We start from the raw sequence: 25,174 nt of genomic DNA, 5'->3' as shown, positions 1-25,174 counted from the left end.
GACAGACACAGTATCCCAAGACAAATTCTCTCCAACTCTTTATGCAACTGTGCTTCTTTCCCAGTGAAATCCCCTGCTGAATAGGTAATAAATTTGTTTTTCTCAGTCACTCTGTGATCCACTAATACACTTCCTTGTTTCTCTCTCATTTTCTGTGAAAACATTGCCACCACTGGCAGGAACCTTGTTGTTAATTTCAAGAACACAAACTTTTATCTGGAGATTAGATGTATTCAGAATTCACAGTATTTAGACTGTGATACAGCTCAAGGATATCCAATTTAAAGCAAGCAAACAGAACCCTGAGCCTCTCCTCTCTGACAGTGCCACTCAATTCACAGCAAGGAAGAGAAAAGGCACTAAGGACCCAGCACATCCAACTATTCTCTTATTATTCCAGTTAAGCTGAACTACGGAATGAGAAAACAAAGCAACAGGAAGAGCTGAAGCCCACTTAAACCAGGGGAAGGTCATGCCCTGTGTCCCAGTACCAACACCAATTACAAAAACACCGGAGAAACAGAAATGTTTTTAATACAATTACTACAACACAAATCCCATACACAATCATACATAATATTTCCCAGCAGGTTCCTCCATCTATTCCTGGGGAAGTCATTGCTGCAGTGCTGCTGTGCCAGGGCTGCTGGAGGCAATGAGGGCTGACACATCCGTGACAAGAGGCGGCAGCGCCCGGACGTGAGTGACAAGGCACAGGCTCCCCAGGACTCAAATAGAACAGGGCTGGGCACAGACTGCCTCACATCACACCCCTGTCTGCCTCCTGGACTCTGCAGCTCTTCCCAGGGCACCCTGACCACTTTCTTATTCATTCTCCTGCCAAAATTATTCAGACACAAGTGTACTCTGCCAATAAAGGTCACATATTTAAAGAAGTTAAAAACTTAGACCATTTCTTTGTATGTCTTGAACTATCTTTCAGAAAACCTTGAACCAAAAAGGCACAAGACAGACACCACCATGAATGTGAAACAGCAAAGAAGAAATTAAGAAGTCATTTGAATAAGCAAAATTACTGTGACAGATAAAAGCAAGCCCTCACTTTCCATCTCTCAACAGAAAATCAGGATTTTGGTTCTGTGGCCAAATTTAAAATTCAGAATATACAAATTGAATTGAAATAGCAACATCTTTTTACTGTCCAAGTAACTGATGTGGTCCCTCCCTCAAATCTAAACAGTTACTCTTGTAAAAAGTCTTTTTATGCCCCTCATTCATTTGGATTAGAATCTTCCTATTTATTCAATAATAAATTATTCAAGCATTAAACCATCTTGCTGGTTTTTTGTGGCAGTTGTTGGGTTGTATTTAACTTCACTTCACTTGTCCTAAAGGCACTATGACACCAAATCCACCATTTTTTAAAATAACTGTTGCTGAAATGAGTTAAATAAGAAAACATATACGAGAGACATCCCTTACATTGCTAAAACCAGCCATGCTTTCATCGCTTCTACTTTATATTACACTATATGGAATGAAATCAATGCAAGACAAGAACATGTTAAATTTTGTGACTTTTGTTGACTTTCCCTTGAGATAATGTTCTATGGAGACAATTGTGTATTGCTTCTTTACTTTCAGATCAGATGCACCTAGAATGCACTTATGAATTCTAAATATTAATAGTTAAATATTAACATTAAGTAATAAAATGCTGTGTCATTAGAGCAAACTAAAGAAAATGCTGGTATCCAGGTTTCAGATAAGTATATTCCTTTTACAAATTCCAGAACACTGGAAGTAAAGAGGCCATTTTTTCATAACAGAACTTTTCAGCCCCAAATTATTTACTTGAAAGTACACAGTTCCAAGTTCCAACTCAGCAATTGCTCTGCCTTTTAAGTACCAACAGCTCATTTCAGCTGAGATGTACATATTTCTTTTTTGTTCTCCAAGACATCTTTATAAATAAATATCCATACAGACTTTCTCCCTGAGACTGCTCTTCTGGAAGGACAGAGGAAACACATCCATATACACATTGTTTATATAGTGTGTTATTATTGGACTTCTGGGTTCTTTGCTGGATCTGCATTCCATCCGTATGATTTCAAAGAATCTTTCAGGTATAGCCCTGGTAACTGCATTTTTGGCAAAAAAATGAGTGCATTCTATCTGTTCAGAAAACATGCCAAAAATTCTACTAATCCACTATGATTGTGTTTCCATATATTCATTCTTTCCCTTGGACTGGCTTTTTCCCAGGCCCATTTCATGAAACAATTTGAAGTATTATTCATACTGGTCAAAAGAAATTGGACTCCTTTTTTGGTTTTTTTGGGTGGAACGTCCTTGGCATTGTCAAAAAATATTTTTAAAAAGCCTCTGGGGGACAGTTTGTCCTTGGATAGAGTGTGCAGAGTGTGCAGCTGCAGAGCAAGAGAAAGAGAAAACAATCAGTGCTAGCTGCTACCAATAGAAATGCCCATTAATAGCAGTTTCATGGCAGGATGGTTGTGACATGGCCATCACTCACTTCCTGAGAACAGATTTCAGGATGATGAAGCCGGACAGGAATCCATCTCTCAGGGGGTCAGGAACCAAAGAGAACCACACAAACTTCCTTCCCAGCACAAGCAATTAGAATGCAATCTGGTGAGGCAGAGCCCTGGCTAGAGTGTGGCAGCTGAAACCAGATAAAAACACTTCACAGTCTTTAAAAGATGTGTAAGTCCCTTGTTTAATGTATTAACCTTTAACTGTTTATATTTAAGAGGTTGTTTCACATCCCCACAATTCTCAGATGACATTTCCTACTGACTGCAAGCTTGTTCATATTTCTGGACCCACAATGTCCAGTGCTGCTTTTGAAAAATTTTTCATACCCCCCCATTAAAATTAGCAATTTTTAAATTACTTTCTACCTTTTCTGCAGCAGTATTCCCATAGAATTCTGAAAGCCAAATGCCAACTTCCCCACAAGATTTCAAATTTCTGCCTTTGGTTAGCAGTGATTTCCCTTTATCCCTGCTTTTTCCTGAGCACATGGGATAATTTGCCCATTTCAGTGCAGGCCAGTGCTGCTGCAGCAGCACAACGGGTGCTGTGCCAGGGCACCTCTGGGGAAAGGGTTTGTAATTAACTGCAACTGCCACAGCTGAGAGGGCACAAAGAAAGCCTTTGTGGGCATTGCAGGAGCTCTCCAGATATCTCATAGTCAAACCCCACTTTTGCTTTCATTTTATGCTAAGTACGCACATTCAGGAAAACATCCCACTCTATTTTCTGCACTAGAAAATTGCATTAGTGCAAATAATGGAACAGAATGTGAGCTCAGGAGGCCATCACAGCTTCCACCATGGTTACAAAACAGTGTTAAGGTGGCTGTTATTGCTGAGATATCCAGGCTTGTATTGAACTTTCTAATGTTCAATGCCTATTCAAAAAACAACACAAATCTGTCTGTAAACATTTTGTCTGTGGAAGACATTGTCTCTCTGTGGCCAAACTACTCATTTGATACTGAATTCTAGTGCATCCACAGCTGGTAGCAGAATTTATTCTCATCCTCTGCTGATGATTTTTTTTCCAATATACATGATTACAATTTTTTTTCATGAAAGGGAGGATAGTGGGTAAATAGAACTGAAATTAAGAATCTAAATCTTTGTCCCAGCTACGTCTTCTTAGAAATATTACACATGTATACAGTATGTATATTTTGTGCTGATTATTCAACTACAATACCCAGCAATGAAACACAGTATGACCTTCACAAAAAAAGCTTTCAGGGCTTTTGCCGTTACCTTATGTCAATCCTGTACTAGCAAGTTACACCTATCTGAGCTGTGACGAGGTTTCTAAAAGTGAAGTAAAGCCAAGGAGGGAAATTGCATTGGAATGTTTAGGATTAGTCCCATCATGAATTTGACCCAAACACTCTATAAAGCAAACATCTGTCTGGAACAGAATCTGTATGGATTCATTCTTTTTGCTGCTGGGAGGTTCCAGGTCACTCAGGCATGTTTGCAAATGTAAATGGTCCCAATTCTAAAGGTTTGTCAAGGTTGGTTTACAGAAGCTGATGTTTCCCTGCACCTCAGAGAACTATAAAAGCATAAATATTCATGCTTCTTATTGTATTTTTAAGTGCACAAGTTTACATTCAACGTTCCTGTCTGGTGATCTGTAGAACACCTGAACCAAAGAGCTTTCTATTGCCTGTAAAATTAATTATGAGAGGCAAATTGAAGCACAGAGCAAATGAATACTCATCTTTATGAGAAAATGACAGCAGTGAATTTCAAAAAATATCGTTTTAAAGCCAGAATTTAGTGCTGTATGTTTTATTTAAAAGGTGAACTGACACAGAAAAAATGTAAGTGTTAGAAGACTTTCATCATTTTTATGTCCACTATTAAATTCAGGAAAACTCAAGAAATTATTTTCCCTGCAGATAACATTTTAAAGTATTAGAGGATTTTGTACTGTTTACCCAAATCATTTGGTAGTGCACTTTTCAGTACCTGTAGGTACCCATACAAATCTTATGTAGCCATGGTCTCTGTTTTAATCCCAGCACTCAAGTTAAATGTCAAGATTAAAGGCAGATCTTAAGCACACAAGTAATCTCCTTTACAGTGTGGGTGTGGAGCTACTAATCTCAGATTTGTAATCAAACATATTCCTAAATCTTCTTAGAAATCTTTAGGTTTAAATACCTAAACTCAAATCTTGAGCAAAGGCTGAACACCAGAGTACAGGCTCATGGCTGCTCATAGGCTCCAAGTTAACCAGAACCTGTGTGACCCTATGAGCCCAGCATTAAATGTGAACTGAAATCACGGATTTATTCTGCGGCCAACCCCCTATTATTCAGCTTTTCACATGAAATTTTAAATAATGAAGGCTTCTGCAGCTTTTGCTGCATCCACAGTGCTCAGAAACACATTCTGAAGAGGCCTGGGTGTTACTTTGGTCACTGTAAGCCTCTGGGGTTCCTGTTAGGCTCCATGGAAAGACTGTCTCTGTTCAGATACCTCTAAAAAACTGCCTGAAAGACAACTTATCTCCTTGTCATTTTACATGGAAGAAACTACAAACTTGTTATTAACTCCATTGTTACTGACTAGATCACTGCAAGCTGCAAAACATCCTCACAAAGTCACTAAGGTCACAGCCAAGGTTACAGTGAAATCAATTCCAAGTAATATGAAAAGGTGCTCTGATTCCTATGAAACATTAAAACTGGAGCAACACTCAAAAATAAAATATTCAAAATAAATATAAAATAAAGACAGAGCATGTTTAAAGTGTTTAAACAAGCAAATTTCTTCAAAGGTAAAAGCACTTTTGTTTATTTTCATAAAATCATAGAAAGGGGTCATTGAAAAAATTATAAATAAATTATTGCAGCAGAAGTCAAAGTCCCTGGTCACGTTTGGAGGGGAAACATGCTTAATGCAATTCAAATTTAAAACATAACTTCTCAAAAACAATACTGGAAAGATCCTCCTTGCCTTACCAATAAATCACAAGGGTTTTAAGAGCTAATAACACTATGAGGATTTATTTCATTATATTGCAAAACAAAAGTAAAGACCTAAACTCTTTTGCCATTTACTGACAATTTTTGCTCTAAGGGTAACTAAACCTGAATTCTGGAATAAACAAGAGCAATGTCCCCTGGCCAAGGCAAGGCCCCTGAGCAGGTTTTCAAACAGAAGCATTGCAGTCTCACAGGAAGGCACTGCCTGCACTGGCCACAGAACTGCAGCTAATGGAATTAACTCCTTGTGTCACAGGACCTGTTCTCCACATCTTTTCCCACAGACAAGCTCCTCTCTTGGTGTTTGTTCAACAACCCGTCAGCCTTCAGATCTCTGACACAAACAACATTGCTCTTTAGCAGGCTGAAAGTTTATCTAAAGAGGGGGGTTTTAGGTTTTGTTTTTCAAGTCAGTTCATAAGAAATTTATTTATACGTCTTACACCCCAACTATCAAACCAATGTGCAATCTTGACAGCTCTCCATAAACAACTCTAATTGCACTCCAAGTAGAGCCCCTGCAGTTACTACCAAATCTTTACATGGGGCTCCTGAGCATCCTTTATCAGCAAGACTTTCTCTGTCCTGCCCAAAGCTTCTCTTTCAGCTGCCCTTGATAAACCCTTTCTTGCCCAGTCTGCCCTCCCAGCTCCACCTCTCTTGGCCAACGTTGCTGCTGTGCTCTCTCCTCAGGACTGAGCTCTGCAACTCTTTCTCTCTCCTGCAGTGCTCAGCCAAAAGGCAAAAATTACTTTCTCATGTCTTTTGAGGTGATCACAATACATCTGATATCACATTTTTTGTAAAATATTACATTATCTGGTAGTTGCTCAACAAACTCTTAAATTCCATCTGCAAATAATGTCATTGGACATAAAATTCTGGCAACCTTATTTACTTTTTGCAGTGCAGAGGGCATGACAAGCTCCTTGACTCACACTGGAGGGAGAGCACACACACAACAGCAAGTGCACACAGTAGATTTTGCTGACCTTCAATTCCAATAACAGCTCCTAGCACCGAGGACTTCCTGAGAACAGCTGCTGCTGTTCTGCTGCTTTGCCTCCTCAGGTTCAATGGCTTTTCCACAGAATCCTTGCAAGTAAGGCTTTACTCAAAAAAACAACCCCTCAACTTCTCTCATTAAACTCCTCATCAAAGTCATAGCCTATGTTTACAGCAACCAGGACTTCCTCCCTCAGGTAAAGAAAGGCATTAACTACCAAAGCCTGTTTTGTAGATGAATTCCAACAAAAGCAGCAGTGGTTAGAATAGAACACCTTGTAGTAAGCAGCAGTTCACCTATCTTTGATAAGCAAATGTCTCGACTACAGACAGTAAACAGAGCTTTCCTGCATGACTTATTTCTTTAAACAAAAGGAAAATGCGACCCAAATGAAACCTGAAACACCAGGAGTCCAAAACACCTTAGACTTGCAACAGAGGCCTGAAAGTCTGTTTCTCTAGTGAGAGCCCTTTTTCAGGGTTTGGAGGCTGGGAGTATTCTCTCTCTGTTCTTGAAAGCTTTTATCTTATGCTGTGAGGAAAATCTTTCCTGTTTGCTTCACCAACTGCAGCTCAGGTGGTTACATTATCAACATATTTTCCTTTTATATAAGCTTTTAATAAGAAGTATCTGTTGAGTTCAGTGAAAATACTGTTTTATAAGCATGCATAATAATGTGTGATAAAAATTTAAACAGAAGATATGATAGACTGAATCATGCATGAAGTATGGAATGTAAGATAAAAGCATATTTCTGATTACCAAAAATATTTCTTGCTTTTGGTCAAGTCTAAAAATTCCAATTAAATGCCTTGAGTTACACCAAAAATTTGCAGAAAACTATCTTTTATATAGTTCAAGTGAAAACAGTTGCATATTTCTGGTCTAAAACATCTCTGAATAGCTAAATCAAAGTACAGAAATCCTAAAATGTTTTGTATCCAAGGTGGAAGTAAAATCTAAATCAGTTGATTTCCCAACTTTGTTCAATACCTGGATTGCATTAAAATCCTTCCAGGAAATGCACATAAAATCCTGCAGTTTTCTATTCACAAATTTACTTCCAACTACACTCTGAAGGTAGATTATGCATATGAAAGTGTTATTTAGATCGCTGTTATCTACCACAGCTAAACCTAAGCTGTAACAAATTTATAAGCACTATCCTTTGAAATCCCCATCGTTTTCCTATTTATATAGTTTTCCTATCCACTACTCAGGCTTCACAGGATATTTATTCTCTCTAGTTCCTGCAAATTAATATTGCACATGAATGTGCCTCAGTACCAGCAATTTCTACAAAATTGCACTGGAATTTAGTAAATTTCTTTTTTTATTTTACACAGGCAGACAGCATTCCCTCAACCCCCAGCATCTCATAATCAAGCAGAGAGCTGCTCAAGCTTGCCTCCTCACTCCTTTGTCTTTAGTGCTGCCTGCACATTTAAATTTTGTGCAAAACAAGCACTGCATTTGTTTTGGTGATGAAAGTAAGAGAGCATCCTCTATTAAAATCTCTTGAGTAGCTCCAGGAACCAGCACTGAACAGGCAGAGCAGCCCGGTGAGATGTACCTACCCATGATAGGAAATAAAATTTGTAACTCATTAACAGAAATTATTAAGATTAATGTGCATATTTTGGCACATTTGGGAATATAATTACAGAAAGAAGCTATAAAAATCAAGCTAGAAATTAGAATGGATCATTGAACTAAAATGCAGGGTTTTAACAAGTTGCTTGAAATTGGGATTTTGTTAGAATGAACTCATACATAGTAAAAGCTCATCTGTGATTAACATAAAGCTTCCATGGTTACAATACCACCCAACAGTACTCACAGCACGGGGAATACCTGTACATCACTCATTTTTTGAACCACAAAATACATCTGGAAGAGTTCCTAAGGCTTTTCTGATTTTTAGTCTGGAACTACTGAGGGTTTACAAAAATCAAACACAATGAAACAAAGCTAGAAAGTGATTGTAGCTTGCAAAACATAGATTGCAGTGGAATTTTTCATTTCTGGGAGAGGCTTTTCACAGCAGGTTAGAGAAAGACTGAAATGGCTTCTTATTGTTTACATGCTAAGGGAAACATAATATGCATAATATGCAAGAGGGCAGAGTTGAGAAAAAACAGGTTTGGTAACACGACTGCAAAATAAAGGTCTGAGGAATTATTAGAAGTTTCTGCTGCTGCTGGAGGATCAGTAAATAAAGAAAAGAGGACTGTTGTCACACTCAAACCTAAGATGAATCTTACATCACTGGAGCATTAAAAAATATTTACACTAAATCCTTGCAATAGATGATATTAGAATGACAGCCCACAGTTCCAGAGTCATCTCCTTTTTAGAGCCAAGGCTTCTCTGCAGGACAGTACTTGAAAGAAAGGGCTCCTTCTGTGGATGGGTGCTTTTGCTACAACAGCCATTTCCAGATGCACAGGGCTCACATCTGCATTGCCTCAGAAGGTGCTACCCACTTACTGCTTACAGGAATTTTGTGATGAACTACTCTGGTTTTCTTCTGAAAGAGATAGGATAAAAACAAAGAGAAGCAACTGGCTTCTAAGCTGGGTAAGCAAGAGCCAACATCTTATGCAAAGAAGAACGTGGCTATTGTGTGATGCGAAAGGAAATCACCCTGAGTCACCGCTGGTCACCCTTCTGCAGGTTCCAAGGTGCATGAAGAGAGTCAAATCAGTGCATCTGGATACGGACAGGAGAGGACAAGAAATGCAGGGCGGAGAGAGCCAGAATAGTTAGGCACTGCGTGCCAAAAGCAGCGATTGCAGAGGCAGAAGCGGTAATGAGGGACAGCCGCGCCTCTCGGCACCGACTCCAGCGCTGAGGCTGCAGCGCACGGCCGTCGCCGCTCCGCGGCAGGCTGCGCCCGCCGTGCTGCCCTCGGCCCCGGGCCCGCTCGGAGCCGGCGCTGCCGGAGCCGGGCACAGCCGGGAACGCGCCGGGAGCTGCTGGGGAAACCCTGCTCACGGCGCTGCTGGAACAGAGCGGAACACTGGCTCACTCTGTTAACTGCTGGGTCACCCCCGTGTACAATTCCCAGTGATCTGACCTGTCAAATATCCAAGCTGATCCACCCAGCTTATAATGACCAGCAAGTTCTGCTCATTCGTTTTGTGTGAGTCGAGATGGAAGCAGAAGTGTCAACCTGATGTGCTGAGACATTAGGATAGGGGAACGACAGAATTTACTCTTAATCAGTGAACCTTGCTGGTTTCCCCCAAGCAGAATCCCCTTTTAGGAAACTAATAGCTGGTTCAGCCCTCAACAACTACTATGCCACTCATCTGCAAACATCCTTCATCTTCAAGAGTGGACAGCTTTATTAAGCTGTTGTTCCACCAGAACAGATGCTACTCATTAACTTCACCCAATTATTAGTCACATAACACTAGAATGCTTTGCAGATACTTACATAATGCCCTCCTCAAAAAACCAAGTAATGACATCTTCATTACTGACCTGCACAAGATTCAAAATTTTTTCTCCAAAGTTTTCAAGAAAAAACAAATTGTTTTCATATGAGATGAAGATCATCATACACATATTTTAGGGACTGTTTGTCACTTCAGGAGCTGCAGTGTAGACCTCCATTTCCTTCAGAACACACTGGGAAAACTCCAGCTGATACAGAATGCCTGCAGCAAAATTAATCACCAACAGAGAAAATCTGCTGCCGTGCTGCCCCTTCTTTAGAATCCATGCTGACGTCTCAAATTTTCCTTTAAATTCCAGTTTCATAAAAATGTTTATTCCTGTGCAGAACATTCTCTAGGGCTATGACCTTATTTATCTGAGGAAACATGTGTCCCTTATTCTCTCCAATCATAGGTTCTTGATAGCTTAGTCAATTAATTATGCAAATTAGAAATAGGGGTCAGCACATATCACAATCTTGGTAAATTCTACCTTATGGGAGCTGCTGATATCCAGCACTCTATTCAGTACCTAAGACAAAATAAAATGGTTTTGGGGATTTTCTTCAAGCCTTTAAGTGCATCCAAAAACATTCTTCTGCACTGCTTCTGTTGCTCTTCCTTGCACTGAACTTGTTACAGATCATTATATAGATAAGAGAATGAAGAATATTGTATTTTGATATAGAGAAAAGACTGAAGACAATTTTAAGTAGACAATATCACTCCCCTTCCACTTGGAGTGATGGGACTCAAAGAAGGCTACCATCAGAGGGAAGAAAAGGTAAGAACAAATGCTCACAAGCTCATTGTAACGATGACAGGATATAGAACAATAAACTGTTAGCAATGATGGTTGTATTTGAAAGTTGTAGACTTCCTGACTCAGCAGTGGGTCTTTGGACTTGAACACATAATAATTATCTTGAAATCAAAGCAAGAAGGGAAGCCTCCATTAGTTGCATCTTCTCAACTGAAAATGTTGTTTTCCAGAGGTAACAGAGTACACACACCAGCACATGTAATTGCACTGTATATACTTACTAATTTCCCACTCAATGCTCTAAAAAACAAATTTATCTGTTACTTTTCCTCTTATTCTTTGTTCTATGGTACATCTTTGCTTTGATTGCTCCTACTTGCTGCCTGATTTTCCTTGCTTTGTATCAGTCTCCTCACAGCTTTTTTCCCTGACCCAGCAATCACATCTCCAGGGAAGACTGTTTTTAAACATGCTGAAGTGAATCAACATACAGAAGTGTGGTTCTTTTTTCTGCCATTGGTTAATTGAACTGTTCTTCTAAATACAAGGCTCTTTTATAGCCATAATGACTAAAAAGTCCTGACCAAATCCAAGAGTCACCTCAAAGGAAGTTTTACCAAGTCAGCTCAGAACAGCCAGTGCTACTCTCCCAGAAATTCACATTACAGCTCCTGCCACAAATCTGCAGTTAAACGCAAGTAGAGCTGCAAATATTTGGAACAACTGCTATTTAATCAATGTGGGAAATTTGGGATTTAAATGACCTCTATGAAATTGATAATATGCATATAAAAGGACTGCAAAACGTTCATGTATAAAATTAATAGAGGGATGTTACAAAGATTTGGAAGCTTGCAGAATATAACAAAGAGAGAAGGTCAGATGCAGCACAAGACAAAAAAGGCTAAACTGCAACAGCTAAAAGCCAAAGACACCCAACCAGAGTGAAAATATGGATTCAGTGCAACTTTGAGATCTCACGAACTTTTTCTTCAAGTCTCAAATAAGGAAAACTCTACTCTATCCTAAGACCTGGGGCTGGCTGCTCTGACCATGTATTCATAGAGCCTTCTGGCCTAAACGCCTTTACTAAATCAAGCTGATCTGAAGGCATCATCCAGTCAGTTCTGAATCATTAACTTGCAACCACACAATACCAGAATTTCATTTTTTTACTACAATTAATCAGCAAGCACCTGTAACAGAACATCACATATTTGATGCCTGACTACATGCCAATTATGTGTTTTAACATCTCTGACTTAGAGCTCTCCTAAACTTTTAAAACATAGGCAATAATTAACAGCAGTTCAAGGGTCTCTTCAATATGAATAACACCTTTAAAGAGTTTCAGAATTTTATTCAAATAAAAAGGAAAATAAACTGCCTTACAAGCCAAGGCTGTTTCCAGAAAGTTCAGGTAAACTTTAAAAAAATCAGGTAAAACACAACAAGCATCTTTCAAGGCACCAGCTGTTCTGCAGTTTCTGAATACCAAATATTACACATGATCATATCTGTGAAAGTGAAAAGAACAGTTTTCTATCCATTTCCATACCCTTAATTTCATTTCTAAATGGTCTCTCTGAGAATCATGAAAACTTGCAGGTTTTCCAACATCTTAATTTAATGCACTTCAGATAAGAGATCTGACTACTGATGGGAGAGTCCTGCATGAGGAAGCTGCGCATGCTGCAGTACTGTCCCTCTTCCAAGGATCCAAACCCCCATCTGAGATTTTGTCTGGGACACCCACAGAAACCCTGATGCAGTCAGAAAGCTGTGGGGCAGCCTGAGGGGCAGAGCCACACTCAAAATAAGGGTAAAATCCCCTTCACAGGCAGAACTGCTGGAACGGACCTTGGTATACAGCAAACAGACATCTAAGCTGCTCTTGGCTTCAGCAGGGAAAAAATCACAGCAACATTGGTGAGGTATAGAACCCAAATGAATTAAAAGACAAGAGTAGAAGGTGGTAAGTCACCAACATCACAAATCTATTTCAGAAAGCAGGAGAACCAACATTTCCACTCCTGAGTGATGCCTGCCAGCAAAGCCTCTTTGGGCACCTTATCCAAAGCAGGGAGCATACTAATGCTCAGCTTAGGAGATCATTAAATCCCAGCTATTTATTGGCTAGCACATCCAAAAGGCAAGTGTTTTGTATCCAAATTATGCATTTTCTGCTCACAGATTCTCTTTTTCCAGATGCATTCAGCTCTGCCAAAAATTACTCAAAAAGGGAGGGTAACAAGACCAAATTTCCTAAAGAACTAAGGAGATTAAAGCATGCAAATGTTTTAAATACATTTAAATCCTCATTGAACTAGCGAATATTAGGAAATTACTTTTTCAGTATCCACGAGTTCCCTAGTATAATTCTTACACATCTAACATGGAAAATTTGCCCATTAAGCCACTCTTTTTTAGAAACCAACAATAAGGCCACCACAGGATGGTAAAAGAAATACATGACCAGTTCTAGACATGAATATTGCTGAATCCCACAGACACTGAGAAATTGCCTTTTCTGGCTGGTTTCAGAGGGAGTAAAGAAACAAACAAATTAAATACAGGAACACGAAGAGGTACAGGGTCTAAAATCACTATGAATTTGTATTACAGCATTGCTTGGATGATTAAAGAGTACAGTACAATAGACGAAGAAATTTCTCTATTTTCTTTCTCCTTCCTGAGGGAAGAGCTGAGTTTGAGGGATCTGGCCCTACCTGGATGAGAACAATATTGCAAGAAGTAGAAAATTTTCTAGACAGTTTTTACATTTCACAATTAAATTACAATCAACTCTTGCCATCTGGCAAACTATGCACAGCACATATACAAAAGTTTTAGATGAGGCCTGAGAACAAGCTTGGAAAATTAAGGTGCTTTTTCCTTCTTTAGTCTAAAATACTGCACTAGGCATTAATTTAGGACTGGACATTTATCAGTTTGCTAGGGGTTTTCAGTTGTTTTTCTGAAAGCTCTTTATTCTTTAGATCTGCAAGAGGTTGTAGATAGAATTGTCTGTTGTGGCCAACATTTAAAAAAAGACCCTGCCTTGAAGCAAAAATGGATTAAACATAATGGAACTTTGGCAGAAATTCCAACCCTTAAGTTCTCCTAAGGCCCTGACTTATATTCACATTTATATTCACTGGGAGAGCCAGTGTTTTCTCAAGTTATAAATACGTAAGGCCACTTTTCCCCAGGTTCTTTTACACCTAACCAGCTCACTACAGGTCAGAGTGTTACCATACTTTTGCAAAGTAAGAGTTTGCTCTGCACACTTTTTTACCCTGTACAATTATTTCTTCTTTATGCTTTTTTTTTTATCCTCAGCCAGTGATTTATAGGATTTCTTCACTGATAAGCTGAAACAAATCAACTGCTGTAATGCTGCTGCCATACAGCAAATCAATGTGCAGCAAGGCTTTCTGTGTATTATCCACTTTGTGGCTGACACAAGTGTGCAAGTGGTCATGAAGTGGTCTGAGGAGTAGAACAGGGGTCAGCAGAGACATATGAGGCAGGTTAGGTCCACACTAGAAGCAAGAAAGTAACAAAGATACAGAAACATCACTGAAGTACCTTGCAGTGACGTTACAATCAGAACTGTGAGGTCACCACTCTGCCATTAAAACCAAATCTCACAACTGCACCAACTTTTGATCCTACTACAGAATTACTGATCCAGAATTACTGATCCTACTACACATTGGATAATTGTGTACCAATTACCCAATACCACCAGCCCCAGCTCTTCCATTTGGCCAGAAGAAAGCAGCCCCTTACCAGGCATGGCAGAAGCAGCAGGTCCCTGGAGGGGAGCTCAGCACTGCAGGATGTACATGCAGAAATGAGACAAGGTTCTCTGCTTCACCTGCACTCCACACCTCATTTTACTGTTCTGTTCAGGCTGGGTATCTTCTGGCTTTTACTGAAACAAGATTTTACACACTATCATTAGTCTGGAACTCTTCTTGAGGATCTTGAAGCACCAGTGTGAGTTTACTAGAAAAGATTTAGAAGTACAGGCATTATTTAGTTCAGTTCCTTAATATATTTAAAAGCACACCATTAGAACAGCCGAAGAGCAGAGATCCTGCTTTTAAGAAAAAACTGTTCTTGCTTTTTGGAAATTATTTCCATATTAAACTCCATTTTCACTTTTTAATTTTAGTTTCGTTTAGTTTTACCTTTCATTCTATATTTTCAATTCTTAATGAAATACTCTCAGCCATTTTTTAAACCTCATCTTGAATAACATTAAAAGAGCAAAATACTGTGTAGCACCCTTGGCAGGAAGGAAGAGGGAAGGTTCAACTTCATAGAGTTCTATTCCTCATATATGAAGTACTCACTCGTGCTCAATGTGCTAAGTCTGAAGTCTGAGTTATACACACCCTTTTTCATTTTATAATTTATTTTCTCATTGAAAAATATGAAAAGGCAAAAAGCATTGTAATGGCAAAGCACAACCATTGACAAGCAAAGTATCACAGGATATTGTGTGAAGGACAGAAGTGTCTTCTAGAACCCTAAACCAATATATTTTTTTCCATTTAAGAAGAGAAAAAACACTTCAGTGCAAATCCAAAGCACTTCTCTTTCTTTGCAGCAGCAACCCAGTTACAGTAGTATCTTTTATGTGCCAACAAGGGATATTTTAATTTGTTTTTTCACTTTAGACATTACCAGAAAAGATGGTTACCCAGCTTTGGGCCATGTTGTGTGTGTGTTCGAGTAATTTTTCTTCTGATATTTTCACAGTTCAGAGTGGAGAATGTGAGCTTAGCCAAGAGATAAGTAGAAATACCTTCTACATTTGTATCAGTAAAAAAACCACTGACAAAGTTTCCATGGGTAGATGGTTCTTCCTGGACAGGTTATGAAGAAAAAGGGACTTCAAAATACAGTCTTGTCATATTTGGACAAACTTTCTCAAATACAGTGTGAGGTTTTCATTAGCATCTAGAACTGCTTCTAGTGAAGTGTTTCCCCAATATTTCCCTGTCTGTTTTATTGCTGCTAAGTGAGCTAAGATTGTCTAAATTATTTCCTCAGTTTAGCCTGTAAATTAGAGCTGTTTTTGCAGGCTGTCTCACTGTGACATGAATTTCAAATTTAATGTTTCATATTATTTCCCCATCTCACACTGTTAGAAATTATCCTGAAATTGCAGATAGCATCAGCTTTGACTAACCAGCAAGGGAGGCAGCAAAGTGGATTATCAATATTTTCATTCTTTCCTGGTTCACTGTGCACCTACAGTAAAACCATGTGGCCCTGAATAGCCTGCAGGTACCTCAGCTTCCAAGCAAAAACTATTTTATTTCCTCAATCTACTATTAATTCATTTCCAGGAATCTTTTCTCCTGTCAAATACTGTGGAGCAGACACATTTTAACTCTGGAAAACGCTGCTTTTTCTTTGTAGCTCCCCCCCTGTGAAACACAAATGGTCGCACAAAGGCACCTAGAGAACACCAACACACTTGTGCTTGGTGCTTACCCTTGGCCGCTTGTCAAGTCCGTTTCAAATAATACATTGGGTATACACTAAGGATTAAATATTAACACTAATATCTTATTCCTTGACTGGATACATCTGTTCCAGTCAGAAGAGGAAAGTTCAAGAAGTGAGACAGCAGCAAGTGCATCAGAATCAGAGCACAAATTCCTCAAGTCAAGCACTTTAGTGTTTTAGAAGTTTTCCTCTGTATGTATCCAGGTCTGTCTTCCCCAAAGGTTTCACACACAACTTCATTTGCTTGAATTTCAACAGAAAATCTACAAATCATTTTGATGCTGTTGAAATTTATCAGTGGTATGAATTTGAAAATGAAATTTGTCTATTTTATACTTCTCTCTGCACTTTTATTGTCTCTGACTGAATAAGCATTCATAGCACTCTTCAAATTATATCCTATGCATGAAGCTGTTCTATCAAAAATAAACATAGTTAAACAGCAAGCTAAAACCAGATGAAATTGATTAATCATTTTCAAAATTGCAGCACTGCCTGAATTTGAGGGGAGGAAAAACCCCCAAACAATCTGCTGCAAAATGCCCCAGCTGACCAGCAAACTGGGACATATTTTTTGTGCATTAGAGAAAATGACCTGAGTGTTCTGCAGGTAACATTACACTGCGGTGGGATGAGCCACTCTGGCAGGGTGTTGAAACAACGTCCCAGCCCCTCACAGCTATGTAAAGCTAATTCAATGGGAGGGAAAGCTGAATATCATCTTGGACATGATTCACCTGATAAAAAGGGGGAGGCACAGCAGGGCTTGGCCCCCAAATCTGAATGCTATAAACTCCAGTCCCTCTGATTTCAATAACATCGGACAAGAAATCTAAAAGAAAGCTTTTCTAACTGCTCCACAGATAGAGACTTTGTTTGGCACTGAATTTTGGTAAGACTTCCTGTGAAATTCTGAGCTTTTCTCCTAAAAATCTGGGAATTTTGACTGAACATAAATACCAGAAATTCCTGAATAGGCTACCTAAAACGCCATGCATGTCCTCCAGTCAGTATTATCTCATTTAACACAAATGGTCTGTTTCAATTCTTGTGCATAGTGGAGCACCTCATGAGATCCTGATCAGTTATGGAGGAAAAGTCTAAATGTATAAGATATCTACAGATTAATATATTTTTTACTCATACTACTATCATTCTACATACACTAGTTCTCATTTTTGATTTCTGAAGAAGAAAACTTAAACCAGTGTAAAAGTAATTATTTGTTTTAAATTATGGCTACAGCGCAACATTACATTTTCTTAAATTTACATTCCCCCTTCAACACCTAAAATACTGCCTGGGATAAAGCTTGCAGGTCTGTTGGTTCATGAGTTTAATAAACTGTGTCCCTAAAGACCCATGACCATTATGATGGTAACAAAAGCCATGCACTGGCTGGGAAGTTGGAATGAGATGATACTGAAAGGTCCCTTCCCAACCAAACCATTCTGTGATTCTGTGGAAATTATTGGAAAATGAAAACACCATCAAACCATTAGAATTGTGCTTGCAATAATCAGAAATATGCAGAAATTGAAAAGCAATGTAAAAGCCCATCAAAAGGATGTCATAAATGATGACAAACATGGTTTCCATGATCTCTAATTAAGCATAACACTGATGGCAAAAGATGGTATAAGCAAAATAACATCTTAAATATTTTCCATTTCAGAAAGTGGCTGACAGGGCAAAAATGTTCATCTAAGAAGTCAAATAATTAAGAATACAGTAACTGATTTCAGAAATGAAAATACAACACTGATTCAGCCCACAAGAGGTGGTTGGTATCTAGAACATCTGGTATTTGTTTAATACAGAGGCTAAACAAAACAGCTGCATAGAACTTCAGCTACCCCATTAAGAATTTAAAAACTTCCACAGATGCTTTTTAATAAGGAAGAATGGAAGAAAGCACAGCAGTGTTGCTGGGGAATTTCTCCAACTGCTTCTTTAATTTATACATTTGACAAGTTAGTAAAAGAGTTATGCAAGATTGCTGTGTTACTGGAAGTTACACAAAAAGTAATTTCTTGTCCTTCTCCCCTCAAATAAAAATTTTGCATCCTGTATGCATTATTTAGTCTCTCAAGCCTTCAAGCTACTGCTTAGTGCAGCAAGCTCATAAATCATCCCTTTCCCATCACCCAGCTATCCTTAGAAAAGCACAAAAAAATAGCCCTTTGTATACTATATCTCTATGTGACCATAATTATTTTACCATATAAATATATTTTTCTGCAGACTAATAGAAGATGAATTTTATACAGTAGTAGACTAGATCATCAGCAAATAAATGTTTGTGTCTGAACCCAACAGAGCTATTTCCTGATGAAAATTTATTCATGAGACAAGGCAAAAAAAAAACCAGACTGTCCCAAAGCACGTGGTAGCACTTTGGCAAAGTCATGGCTTTTATTTTCTAGTCTCCTAAGAATAAATAGATTTTAAAAGGGTCAGGACCAGCCTCGGGTTCAGCCTGTCACAGACAATTACAACATACCCTGCATAATCTCAAGAAAATTCTTCCCATTCTTCTTTATTTCACCTGTTGTTATCATTGATAAAAGATGACAACATTTGTTATGGTTAACTTTCCAGTCTGAAGCAATTACATCTTCTTTTATCTGCAATGTATTCTAGGAAATAGCAATCACTTTCATTCACATCAGGCTTTCTGGAGGAGGGCTGATCCTTCTGATGACAGAGCACCACCAAACACAGCAGTTTGTGACTCAGAGTGCCAATTGAAAAATAATTACACAGTGCTGAGGAGAAAAAGTTGAGTAAACAATCTACCTCCCAACAGCCCTCAGCTGTATGTTTAAAAAGGACACTGAAGATTACCCAGCAAATTGCACTGCATCACAGAAACATGGAATGGTTTGGGTGATGGGCACCATCTAATCATTATTATTTATAGAGGTGTCCAAATCCAGCTATCAGAAGGGGTGGCACAAGGAGCATATTATTGATGAAAATGCTTTCCTTCGCCTAGAAGGCCACAAAGGCTTCACTCTCACTCAACCACTCTTCAAAGAATAAAAGACCTGTTCCTATGTGTATCACTAATTATCATGTACTGGGCATTTTTCCTTTGGAACTGCCTGCAGCTGGACATGTGGTATAAAACCCATATGAGCCCCAGCCAGTGTCAGTGCTGAGGCATCAACTGCTCACTGTGACACCTGAATGCACAAATGAAATGTGTGAGGACAACCAGACGTGGGCACAGAGACCAAAGAACAGCCTGACTCTGTTAGTGCCACTAATGCTGAAGAGAAGGGACAAGTGGTGCAATAAACCTCTGCTCATAAAAATATCAGACACCACAATGCACTTGCTGAACTCCAATTCACAGTGAAAAAGAACTTGGGAAACACAAAAGATTCCTAAAGGAATGCAGAAATCAGCATACACTGATCTAAGGCAAGGCACAAGTTTTAAGAAAAAGATTACCAAATCTACAGGATGCTTAGAGAAAGGTATTTGCCATTTTATGGTAGAAAAAGAAACAAGACTGTATTATTCAAAACTCTTAGAGCAAACCTCAGCTCCTAAACATTGTTGGTACAAATGTAAAATGAGAAGGGAAAAGTAGTAATACAAGGCTCACTTGTGCTTTTCAATAAAAAATTGAATTACCAGGAAAGGGAACTACCATCAACTATTTAGAGACTATCACAGAACAAGAGCAGTGCTACAATACTAAACACTATAGGAAAATAAACTTACTGCCTTTACCACTGCATTTATATTCATATTTTCTTTTAAAATTTCAAAATAAGGATTTTGACATGGATATCAAATATTGTTATCTCCTGTGGCATATGACAGAGCTCTTCATTTAGGCTGAGTTATTTGAGTTTGATGCGTTTTTTAAAACTTCCCTTGCCTAATTTTATCTGAGTTGAATAAATATAGATGAACTTTAATACAAAGGCAAAGGACACATCTCATCTGGTGTGACAAACTGAACCCCCTCCAGGGTGTCCATCTACTGAGGAAGTCATATTCTATAATTTCCAGTCCAATTGTGAGAAGTGACAACACTCCCCAGAAGACATTCGTGCACTTGAGCAGACTGTCTGGCCATGGCAAAATCTGGCCAAATGTCTTTTCCTCCTGGCTTATGTGAACCAAGACAATGTAAGCAGGTCCTGAAGCTGCATTTTCACAGGGTGAGAGCCTGCCTGCTGTGCTAAGAGATTGCTTGACTGTTTGCTATTTTTATATGTATCTTAATATCTCCAAATAGAAGTAAACATGCTCCTGCAGGAGCGCGATCATCCAACACAGTGAACTCAGCTACTATAGTATTACAATGAATATTTATATGATTTCTCTCATCCTTCAAGATTAGTCATCAGATGTTAATGTCAGATTTCTTTTTTCTGAGAAGCAGCAGCTTGCAAAATAACCAAGTTCCCCGTCTTTATGACCTCCAGAAAAAGAGATGCCAAAATCAGGGCCATTGTGAAGCCTTTTCAGCACTACATAGATGGAAAAATACCCAACAAATAAAACCCAAACAAACAAAGAGCTAGAAATAAAACCAGCAGTGAAAAAACCCAGCCAACAAATGGTTATGAGCACTTGGTGTGTTTCATGTTGCACTGTGTGTTTGTGCAATGCCCAGACCCATTCCCAAGGACAGGAATAAGTTCACAGGCAGTGCTGGGACAAGCTCTCCCCCTGTGACTGCAGAGCCTGCAGAAGGCACTGCCCCCCAGGCTGCAAAGCCAGCCAGGTGGCCAGGACAGGCCAGGTGTTTGCTGAACTGATTTCTGTCTTTCCAGGACGCCTCTAGAATCTCTTGGGTTTGATCAAGTTCCATTTTATTCCCTTCTCAGAAAAGGTGGGCATCCTACAGAACAGCTTCCTGCTCAACCCTCTCCTGCTGCCATATTCCTGCATGCAGGTAACTACATGTATATTAAATGTGGTATTTCATTTCTTACAGTGCTCCTCTTCATGGAGCCTGAGACACAAGACAATACTTCCTATAGTTTTTGGCTTCATCCTTAGTGTGTTCTGTCATTCTCAGCTCCACATTTCTTCACCATGACTAGAACTGTCAGATGCTGCTGAAGAACTTAGCACAGATGCATTGCCTCATGTGAGTCTGGAAAAGCTTCCTTCCTTTCAGAAAGGGGTTTCCTATAGATGGTATAGAACAAACTTACATTTAACATTGTAGTGGCATTAAAATATGTTATTGCAAAAATACAAACTGAAATTCAAGCATCACTTCTACTCAAAGACCAAGTAATTTCTCAGCAGGAAAAAACAATTATTCATACACTCCATAGTCTTTTTTAGTCTTCTTCATTGATTAAATATTGTTTTACCTAGGACTTAACTTTTGGAAACAAAAGCAACATATTCTCCTTTGTTAGACTGGAGACTGTCTTGTTAAATAGCATAACTATTACCAGAATGCCTGCTGATACATGATTCAGAGCATACATTTCAAAATCATCAGCCTTGCTTTCATTTATTATCCTGACAGCTTTGCTGGTAACAAAAGACAAGTGTGCAGCTTAAAACCAGACTGTTCCCTTGCATTAACATGGCCAAAGAACAGCAGTACTGGTAGGCTGCCTGGTCAGGCACTCACTGCACAGCCACACAGCACACAGAGTAATTAAAGCAGTGAGTTTTTCCCTTTTTGCAAAGGTAGGGGGACAATGAGGCAAGCAGAATGAGCTTTATTCTAGAAATGACCTCACAGTGGTATTTCTCCTAACAGACCACTATTTGCATTATTGGTTTTTCCAAAAGTTACCAGCTGGTGGTCACCTTGACTAAACGTCAGATTCTTTAAAATGTCATTTACAAAGGGGCCTGGCTTTCAATTATGTGTGCAGCTGAACAAAAGGTTCATGGAATCATCTGAAGTAAATCATGACCATAACTTATCTCTGACTGGTGTGATTATATCAGTCCAGTGGGTTTTAGTATCAGGACAAGAAACAGGAGTTGATATTTGCCTTATGTGTGTGATATAAAATTCCTTATGGGTGAAGCAGAGATTCAGAGCTCAGAGAGATCCAGAACTCAGCAGAGAAGCAGCAAGGCTCAGGTTCTGTCCCAGCTCTAGCACCACCAAGTGTCCCTCAGTATGTCCAGGAGGAGTCATTCCCTGTCCTTCCCAGCTGACCCAGCTGCACTCCCATCTTCACTTCAGCCAAATCCATTTCTGTCTCCTGCTGTTCCCTGAAACCTGGGCCTGAGAGCCCTTCTGCTCTTTGCAACTGCACAACACTGCTGGAGGATGGCCAGATAAGCATTTCTGCAATGTTTCCAAAACCTGAGAAACCCCAAAAAAATTGTATTTGTCTTGCTTCATTACTTGATTAGTATTAGTAAGGCAAATCTCTCTCAAAAGTTTGCATAACTGCTTAGAAAATTCAGCTGTCTGCAACCTAATTTTCTGGGAGAGTGAGAATAAATATCTATTATTTTCAGTAAAACAAAGCACAAATCATTATTTATTCTGAAGCACTGAACATTGACAATTTTCTCAGCTACTTTTGGCTTAGCACATCACAGACAACATGCAAGACTCAAGTTAGAAAGATCTGGGACCAGAGTGTGATCATTCAGGAGTGTAAAGAGGTCTGAAATTATCCTGCATGGCAGGTGGGAGTCCTCCAGTCAGACAACCAATTATTCTGAGCAGCCCTAGGACTATGCCCCCTGCACAACTGGGCATAGTCCTGGGGCTGCTCAAAATAATGACAGAACACCAACATTTTGGGTGAAAGAACTTTGAGCATAGAGCCTAGAACAGGCTTACAGTCTAAAATATTTGCTTTCACTGTGCTTTTTGGTGATTGGACTCTTAACAGATTACTGCTATCAGACATATTTTAATTCCTACATGTTGTGTCCAAATATTTGACTCTCATGAACTCTTCCCAAAGCTAGCAATTTACAAAAATTAGTCTGAAAACCAAAAATTTACCAGCTATGCTTTTGTTACACAGTCACGTGCTGCTGCACAATCACCTTCTGATCCAAGTCCTTGCGGGTGTGCCCTTCCTGGTGCAGGAAGAGTATTCCTGATTTATCCTTGCAAGGTTGACCTTGGTATCTTCTGGAATTTCCAGTGCCATATTAAAAACAGCTTGGCTAATGCTCTATCTGGTCCTCATTCAGTTTTGCAGTATTCTTAGTTACCGTGGAGCCTGCAGTTCACATATATCTTATTATCTAATTTATTACCATATAAATTTAAAATAGTTCAATGACCAAAAACTGAAGTTTCCAAAGTTTGAGACTTGGATTCAGGACTTTGACTCACACCCACTATTAGTAAACAACATCTCTCTTTAAATAAAAATTTTCGGTCCTTTTTGATTAAGCACTAAGTCTTTGAACAAGACAAAACACTGTAACAGAAATGTGTAAAGCAAGGTTCTGCCACAGTATATGCAGGTTTTTTTGACATTACTGCATTTTTCAATTCCAATTCAAGCGCAAAACTATACTGACCTAGTAGATATCTTTGCATTAACTATCCTTTACATTAATTACAGCATCCAGAGTCTCTTACAGTAAAAAACTGAGATTTCATGTCACATAACCACATTTTCCTTAGTTAAAACAAATAAAACTGTGCATAAAGATTGATGCTAATTTGCAATTATGAACCTCAAATGTCTAAAAGATGTGCCCCTTCAAACAGTCTGTTCCAAGAGGAGGAGGAGAATCATGAGGCACACTTATGGCCTACAAATGGCACACAGCACAAAAGAAATAGGGAAGGTACTATTGTAACACACCAGCAAAATTTGTCACCAGCCAAACACATTTCCTCAGCTCTCTCTGAGAAACTCTCTCCAATGATAAGTCACCAAAGATGAGCATTCTGACACATCCTGACCCTAATTTGTTGTCATCTGCTTTCACTAAGTGACCTCTCTCCAGGTCTGCTCCCCTACCCTACTCTGACAGTGAAGACTAATCACAGTTCCAAATTCCAAACCCAATTAAATTAATGCTTGGGATCACTGTAAGGCATGGTGAGTGGAGTGGCATGCCAATCACAGTGTGCAAGAACACACACCCCTTACTTTCTCTCACCTCAAACCCCTCTCTTCCCCAGGCATTTCCAAGGGGAATAGTCCATTTCAAAAATACATATCTCCCAGAATTCCATATGTGTCCAAGTGTTTGTACAAACATTGCTGCTTGCTAGATTCTAATAAAACTATCTACTGCTGAAAAGAGTTGAGCAAAGGTCAGCTGCAGAAGGTCTGATTTTGCATTTCATCCCTCAGAATCTACTGCTAAACTAAGTCCTAAAATTAGTTTAAATTCTAAATTCATTTCTAAAATTAAACTTCACAGTTGCCTTAAACTAACCTTTTGACTGAAATCTCCAACACCGAGGGCATGCCTGACAAGGCTCAGCTCTCATTGTTAAACCACTTTGCTTTCTCATCGTTCCCAGCCCATCAGCGCAGGAAAAGGAGCTATTTAAGCCAGATTCCCTATTCCTTACAAGTGGTAGAACAGTCAGTCAAAGTCCAAGCTGTTCCTTGGCTCCCAGGCTCTCAGGGCTGATGTGGTGGGGAGGTGCTGGCAGTGGCTTCATCACCTCAGGGGACAGCAGCACCCTCCGAGGGCCACCTACACCCTGCTCCCACGGCAGGATTTTGGCCTCCCAGCATTAAAAGAGTTAATTCAGGGTGCATTACAGACACCTAAAACTTCTTTAAAGCTGCAATAACTTTCACTTTCTCCAAGTGAAATTCAACCTCACAAGAAGTATAAATTAATCCAATATCTTCCAATCCATAATTAAGTCAGTAGTTCAAACTATGATCAAAGGTACACCTTCTAAAGAATACTAATTATTCCATTTATTGACAATATGTCTGTTAGCTCCTAGTACCATAAATCCTGATCAC

The sequence above is a fragment of the Ammospiza nelsoni genome, chromosome 9 (assembly GCF_027579445.1).
Source record: "Ammospiza nelsoni isolate bAmmNel1 chromosome 9, bAmmNel1.pri, whole genome shotgun sequence".
Lineage (NCBI taxonomy): Eukaryota > Metazoa > Chordata > Aves > Passeriformes > Passerellidae > Ammospiza > Ammospiza nelsoni.
This window is presented reverse-complemented; position numbering follows the sequence as displayed.